We start from the raw sequence: 8,581 nt of genomic DNA, 5'->3' as shown, positions 1-8,581 counted from the left end.
GCACTGTGCAAACTACTTGAATGAGTCTACTACCCATATGGGCACAATTTCATCAATATTTTCATGTTGTGCCCCCTATTGTGACTGTCCCTACTACACTTCCTTCTCCTGTCTGTGCAACTGTTGTTCTTTCCAGAGCTTCTCCTTCAACTCTTGCAACTCCTTCACTATTTCCTACATCCTCTGTTTATATTTCTGCCTTTTCGCAATCCTCTTGTCGCGCTATTGCCTCCTCGCATCTATCTCCAAAGAGGCTTTCTACACAAGTGGATATGCTCTGAACTTGCAACTTTTTTCTGCCTCTACGTTGTCAACAATCTTTCTCTTGGCTTTGTCATGTGCAAGTATGTTACCCTCTATTGTTGGTGCTCTCCTAGATGCTGCTTTGCTAACCAGTACATTGCGATGCTGGCCGATTCATTGGGCTTAGAGAAGTTGTGACAATGTCTCCATGGGTCTTCCTTAGCAAAATGACACACCCAATGGATCCAAGGAAATTGCACTCTTGCGCAGTGATCCTCCACAAGGTAATGCAGGTCATACGGATTGAAGCTTTTAGTGCCAAAGGTAAATATTTTGAACTCTTCTATCTTGGCATCCACATGATTGAGATTTTGTATCTCATACAACCCGATCCGCAACAGAAGAGTGGGCCAGGGTACCTTCTTCTTCCGATGTAGGCTAGATGAAAATCCTGTCGAGATTTGGTAGGACACTTCTTGCATGATGAGCTTGTCCATGGAAAACTTCAGAAAAACATGCAGAGGCTCCTCTGCGCTATACATTTGTATGAAGGTGCCAAAAGATGTGAGGCATACCAATCTGCTATGTCAATCAGTGCCTCCATTGCTGCCTTTGACATGCAAGGTGGGTCATTCTCAAATATCATCTTGTACACCGGGGTGAAAAAATGGTCTCACAATTGTGTGATGACTCCGCAGAAGCTGCATTTGGAAAACAGTTTGCAATAAGTGTTTACAGAGTTTTTTGATGATGTCCATGCCCACTTCAAGCATGAAAACTTCTGACGGTAACAGATTGTATCGAAGATGTATGCGGACATGTAGATTTCTTCTTGCTGACCTTTGGGTGGATTGCGAGCTCATGTTACCTGTTCCTTCAACCTATGAGCCAACATGTCAGACCAGCTGCATGCTTTGCTTTCACTGGCCAGTTCGTCCAATGCGATCACCCAACTCTGCAGGAAGGCCTCTGTGCTCTCTTAGCCATACAAGTGGCATGCAAAGATGACCAAGTACTAATATGCCTTCCGCATTATTTTTGTCTTATAAATCTGGTTGGGTGTCATCCTAAACTTAGCTGGCTCCTTCACCCAGTTCTTCAAGATATCCCTGGAGTTTGCATTATTGTTGGGTATGTTGAAGGGTGTATCCATCGTGATCACTAGCTTCGGCAAGTGGTACATCTACTAATAATCCTATGCCCTTAAGGTTGCAATCTATGTCCCGCTGACACTACTTAACACCATCATCTTGGGATTAGTATGCGAGATGATCCAATGTATCATGTGCGTGCATGGAAACGTGGTCTACCTGCATGCAATTCAAGACAAGCCGGACTTGTGAATGTTCACATAGGCTTTGTAGTCTTCAAGATATTCCTCAAATGTGACTTAGAATGCATCATTAATCTCCTTCCATTTCAGCTTGATGTCTTTGTCTACGATAATCTTGGTGTCTTCATAAATCGGAAAACTCATGGACACTCACTCACTTGCTTCTCTAGTTGCTCTTCCATCAGTTTCCTTTGACCCTGCTCTCTTGGAGGCCATTGATCATGAACTACTGAGAGATGGATGAACACCTGCTATACCTTGAGACATGACAACATGCATGGAAAGAAATCTATCAGTTAAAGCCAAAGCAAACTTGAGGACTGACATGCAACATTCCTGAGAGGCTGCTAGCAAGGATTGCACAATTTTCACTAGGAGGAGGGGAGACTAACTACCGAAACTACACGAAAGGCATTCTGAACTATCTGGAGGCTGGTTTAGTGCTGAAATTGTACAATGCACAATCCTGACTGACCTGCTAGGTGTTGAGATTGCATAGTGAGCAATTTCAGTGGGCAAGTCATGTAGATCCAGGGATTGCATTGAAAAATTTTCTAGGCCAGTAGACACTCCCTCTCAGAATTTCACAAAGAAAGTTTGGAGGACATTGTCTGGCAATATTTGCACATTTTCTAGGAGGAAGGTAGAGCCTTCCCTCTTAGAAATGTGCAACGTTGTCCTGGTAAGGCAAAGTCTAGGTGAAGGTTGCCCAAACCTGTCGATAGACGACTAAAAACATATGAAGATATGAATGCATGGTGAAACTAAGTGTAGGAAAGATTGAATGATCATGCATGCAAACAATGAATGCAAGAACCAAAAAACGGGAAAACATGCATGTGTGTGAAACAAGTTCCTGAATCGGCGACCGTCAGTGAAAAGTAGTGCCATGCATGCGACAACAGAGAAATGCAAACAAAAACTGAAACGGTACTTGTACAAGCTAACATGCATGCAAATGACAACAAGCGTTCATAGAAATAAAGCAGACAGCACTCACACAAGACAAAAGATAAAAAGCGACAGAAATGTTGCAAAAGACATGTAAAGTGGACTTACCCGGATATAACTGAGTTGGATGTGCCAAGGACTCCTAGATGTGTTGTGGGATGTGAGATATCCAACATCGATGCGAATAATGAGCTCTGAAGCGTCGAATAAATAAGTTTGAAGCTCATGAAGCACATGCCACAAATCTAGGAAAAAGCGACACTTGGAGGGAAGTTTCTAAAACGATCTTTGCTTGTAACCTCGAGCTACTAAAAGTAGATCCCAAAAATCTAGGGATGCTTTTTGCATGTTTCTTTTTTCTATTTCGGAAAAAAGAGCCCATGCATGCAAATCAAGTCTACTGGGTCCCGAAGGGAACAGGTCAACCTGAAGGCACATGCAACAGCCTACTTGACTGATAGATGGATTTTCGTAATTTATGGGAGGAGATGGGCTGGTTTTCCTAGAGGGATTGCACAATTTTTGGGGTCTACAGTTGACTGCTGCCTAGAATTGCGCAATTTCTGGGCTGAGCTGCAGTGTTGGGTCAGATTGGGTAATTTTCTCAAGGAAGCATGTCTGACTGCATTGTGCAAATTCTAAGCCCAACACACTACCCAAAAAATTTACGTAATTTCTGGAGGGAAGGCTGGTACCCCTCCAAAATTGCGCAATTTTTTGAGGGAGCTACTCATCCAACAACTAGCTTAGGTCTGAAATGGCGACCTGTGAGGGGAGTGAAGTAAACTAACATGCACAAGTTGCCAAGCCACTGAAAAAGTGATGAATCCTATTTACTTGATAATGTAAGACATGCTGCTAGGATGGTTGGTAGGGATGCTCCAAAACGAAGATAAGGAAAAATTTTGGTGGGTGGTTGTAGCCGCTACAACACTCGGTGACATACTGGTAGAACTCTAGCTCTCTGAATGAACCTTGTTCATGAACATCAATTCTAACACCTCTAGAAGTATTGTTCAGTTCTCTATTTTTCTTGGTTTCCACACTTGCTTGATTGTAAGATGTGGCATCTGCCAAATTCTTGGTCAGTCGGTACTCATTCCAAGCCAAGGCAACACAGTTTTTTTGATTGGGGATGAGGGGTATATTGATGCACAAGTCATATGATCGTCACAGTTCTAGTTTCATCTCTCGTGTTGCTCTGCTGTCAACAGGCACAGATAGTACCCCGGTGAATTCACGTGGGAACACAAGCATCGCTCCGCTACCAGCGAGCTTGGCCAGTACCCTGGCAGAGTTACTTGCATCACCTCTCTATAAAGGAAGCCTTTCTCTTCTTTCACCTTATTTATTTTTCATTTTTTGAAATTTCTTATGTTTTCATCTTTTTTATTTTCCGTAACTGTGCATAGCACTTATTCATTTCAGAGGAGGAAAAGCGATCCCAACTTATTGAGAGCAGAAGAGTTTGTTCCTTTAGATAATTAGTTGATATATACCTCTTATGTGTTTGTTAAGGTTTCCCCCCTCACCTTACTGTACTTGACTGAGCTAATAAGGATTAACCCAAAAACAATAGACTAGAGTAGGTGATACTAGTTAGCGTGCAAGTGTTGTGTTTTCGCCAAGGATCACTTCGAACAGTACATATTTTCCATTGATGTATCATGGGCTAAAGAGAACAAGTTCTTCATGTAGAGGCAGGATGACAGATAACTAAGTATTGATAACTGAACAAGTCCTCTTGTACTTTACCCAGCTTGTTTCAAGAGTCGCACACAGTTTCATGTGAACTAACCTGCGGATGTAAAAAAGCAAACAAACAACAAAACAAAGAAAAAGAAGAAGTAAGAAGCAAGCAAACAAACATGCAAAGTAAGAAGCAAACATGCATGCTAGAAAAGAAACCAAAAGCAAACACTACTCCTACTCATAAGCTAACGTGCATGGGTCTGCTCACATGAAGTGATACTTCCAATGCAGTCACCGATGCATTGGTCGACCCATGTTGGTGAAGGTATGGATCGTGAACAACAAAACTATGTGAAACAGCAAACATGAAAGATATAACAATGAACACAGACACACTCTGAGTTTAGATGTGTCCAGAGAACATAACTGAGTGCAAGTGTATGACATAAAATCCATGGACTTACCATGATGTTGTGTGACACTACATGTAGCTATTAAGCATACACATACTCTTGACTATGACATTCAAGCAAACGAAAGAAACAAAGACAACTTGAGTCGCGCATGTGTGCTTGCTATGTAAGATTCCTCCAATGCATTAGTGATGGGATCATGCAGTTTGAGTGGAGGAAGCATAATCTATTTGTGAGATTTATCTTCAATGCACACAGATGAGTGATGAGGAACCTTGGGTGTTTCAACAATTTCCTGATCAGAAGTGAAACCAACCTCAGGACAGCGAAGACCTGACATAACCATCAGCTTGGGATGAAGTGCCTCAACAATATACGGGGTTTCGACTTTGCTAATAGATAGATCATCATAAAAAGGTGGCTTTGAAAAATCAACTGTGATAGAATCATCATCGTGATCAAATATGAGGGTAAATAAATCACAACATCTATGATTTGCAAAATCAATTATTTCATTGGCATCCTCATGATCTAATGAATCAAACAGACGGGTATATGAGAAGCAAAAAATTTCACCCTCTACGTTTCCAGAAAAGGTATATGAAAAATCAACTGGATTTTCAATGAATAATTTATCCTCTTCATTGTCGAATAATGGGATGACATCTGGTGTGTTCTACAAATTATCAACAATGGGTGCATCCATAGATAGGGATACACATACGAAATCTGGGATGGCAGAATCACCAAACATGTCATGGAAAAATGGAGGAGGCTCAGATAGAGGGGATTCATCCTTCGCCGAGGGTTGATGCTCAGGCTCCCAGTCATACTCTTCATGAATGATAGCACAGGTTGGTTTTGCAACACCAACTTCATCGATAGCTTGATCCTCATTCACAACAAGTGTAGAGTCCAGAATGGAAGAACACAGGGCAATGTAATCCTGAGGATCAACAGAACATGAAGATGGAGGTTGAGGTAAGACATGCATGTGACAACCCATGGGATTCGCAACCAAATATGTGAAAAAATTGAGAGAAGTGATGTTGGGAGGATGTGACAGTTGAATGGATGTGTGTGCATGTTCTCCCACATCACTCTGTAGTGGTGGAGTTGTTTGATGAGGGGACGACATACAGTCACTTGTGACAATGAGCATGCCCATCTATGATTGTGAAACTGCATCACCAAATTATGTTGCATGGGGCTTGGGCTTAAACTTATTCTTAGGATTGACATATTTGGTAAGACAATATTCAAATCTTTGCATCAGATACTAGAATTTCATCTAACTTTTCGAAGCTTGAAACTGTAATACAAGGAAGTGATCCAAAAAATCCATAAGCAATTCTTGCAGGGTCTTCCATTGTTGTAACAATTTTTGGTGAAGAGGTTCTCGACCAAAATGATGAAAAGTAGATTCAATGAGATCACAAAATTGCTCAAGTGAGTGCACGCTTGCTCGTGGTAGAATCCATCACCACCGTTGTGGAGATTCGCAAATTTTGTATGCAGGTAGTAGACTGGCCTCTTCATTAGAGCATCCATCTGCATTATAAATCATTGCAAAGAAGTCTTGTAAGTACACAGGCGAGGCCACTTCGCCTTCACCATCATATGTGAATTCAGACAACAGATCAGAAAACTCCCTCATGATGTTGATACGTTCGGCATGCGAAAAACATTGCGAAGGGATGAGTGTGATAATATCCATGATAGACGTGTGAAGATTCAAAACAATATGATAGGACACATCTTGTCATCCAAACCTCCTTCTAGTGCCAGAAATTTTGACAGTGTTGGACCTGCCAACATGTCAGGGGATCTCCCTGGTAAGAAGTCCTAACTAGACCTCAAACTGTTTGTTGTAGGAGTCCCAGTAGTGGGTTGTACAGTATTGCCTTGACCACGGTTGTGTGCAGAGGTAAGTAAGATGTCCTTGTTGGTAGCAAGGGTGTGAGATGCGCAACAAGCCAAGGAAGGTGCATGAACGGTTCTAACACACGGAAGGTGGAATGAGTGTGCCCCTTGGAAATTTGTGTAAACATGCAACTTGGAATGAAACACATGAGAAAAGATGCATCACAAGATGGAAGGAAGGTAAAACAACAATCCGAAGTGATGGTTAAACCAACAACACATTTCAGTAAGATTCATAGATACATATACAGAAAGATTCTATACATACATGCGTAAGAAAATAGATACATATATCATTAGAGTAAACAAGTTAGTTTAAATAAAATAGCAACATATGCATGAAACGTGCTGGCTCTCTTATATTAAGAAGTGAAAGTTCCAATCATACAATATAACCATGACCAACCACTAGTCCTGATAACGGAACATTACTGTCACTGCCACCTGCTCCTCCAAAGAGATGTAATAGCTCTGCATTGTGGAGAAGCAAAGGCTCATTACAATACTCTCCAAGCTTTCTCTAATATACTCCTATCGGAAGCTTGGCTGACCAAAAGCCTATACAATGAGTTATGAGGTACTATAAATAGCAAAGGGTGGAGTGACCCTTGACATTCTACTTTGTGATTGTTCACCTACCTTCATGACTCTTCAACTACTCTATGATTGTTACATTCAACTATCGACACTTGAACTTCACTTTACAAGATGTTACATATAATCTGCACATGTACCCTTGCGAGACAAAACAGGCTTGAGAAAGCCATGCAAGACATCTCTATGACTCAAACAATTGTGGGAAGTTCAACTCTTTGACATCGTCATGATGGTTGATGATGGTGAACTGATGCCAATCTTGGTAGTCCACGATGGTGTCCGTGTACTTTGTGGTGACATATTTATAGAAACCTATTCACCTATGATAAATATACCAAGTACTTAAGAAAACAATATGATGCTAGATGAGGTTGCTACAAAAATTAGAATTTTGTAACATATTTTTTATTTTTTTTAGAAAGTTTAAAATGAAAACAAAATCATACCTGATCAAGTATTCGGAAGAGATATCAAAGTAATACCTTATTTAGTACTTTATGACACCAGATAAATTACAATCTTTACCCTGTCAAATTTTACTATGATTTGGGTATCTGGCTCTTGTGATATCTCAACAGAGTTGGTTGTTTCTTGTTTTCTTGAATTTTCATGACAACTACAATCAACTCTTAGTTGTTTATTTTCCTATGTTAATTTCTCAATTCGATGGGTTAATTGTGGAACAATTACCAAATAGTGTCAATGCCAATAGAGGACTAACAAAGCCTTAGAGGCGACTTTATCTGCTCTAGTTTTTTATTCTGGTAAATTATTGACACTCTACGAAGTGTCTCAGTCATTGGTAATATCGAGCTTAACCTTCTTAGGTAGGGTTTCCTCCAAATCAAAAAAACTTTGATTAGAAGGGGATATTTTTTTTTATTATTTCGCATTCGAGAGATTTTCCTATTCAATAACTTATCTTTTATATGTTTATTATTTTCCTGTCGCGACTAACTATCTGTGCATTGATTTGCAGAGTCTGGATTAAAGGAATCCAACTATGGTTTTTCCTTCTCAAATACATGTTTATATTTCTGAGTAGATTTCCTTTGAACCTCACACAGTTCAGCAGGAACATTTTTATTTTGACTACGACATAATAGAATAGTTTCAGGATCTTGAACCTCATCCCTTTTCTTAATCGAAAAAGCTGCTTCTAGAGTAGAATGAAGGTCGCTAAATTGGGTTTCATTGCTTGAAGGCTCAACAAGAGTATTATCAGGCATTATACCTAGGACTGAAGAATCGTGAGAGAGAATTTTCTCAATAAGAGGGTTTTCATGAAAACCATTTCTTAATAGAAAATCTTCCCAATCTAACCCTAAATTCCTCAAATGGAATTTAACCAATATAGCAATAAGACTACGATGAACCAAAGAGAGATACATATCATTGTGGCATTTTTGATACGTCGGGAAATATTAAC

This window comes from Pinus tabuliformis, chromosome J (genome assembly GCF_031772625.1).
Source record: "Pinus tabuliformis cultivar Carrire ecotype Pingquan chromosome J, CPIR1, whole genome shotgun sequence".
Taxonomy (NCBI): domain Eukaryota; kingdom Viridiplantae; phylum Streptophyta; class Pinopsida; order Pinales; family Pinaceae; genus Pinus; species Pinus tabuliformis.
The sequence above is the reverse complement of the archived record's forward strand: the minus strand, read 5'-3'. Positions refer to the sequence as shown.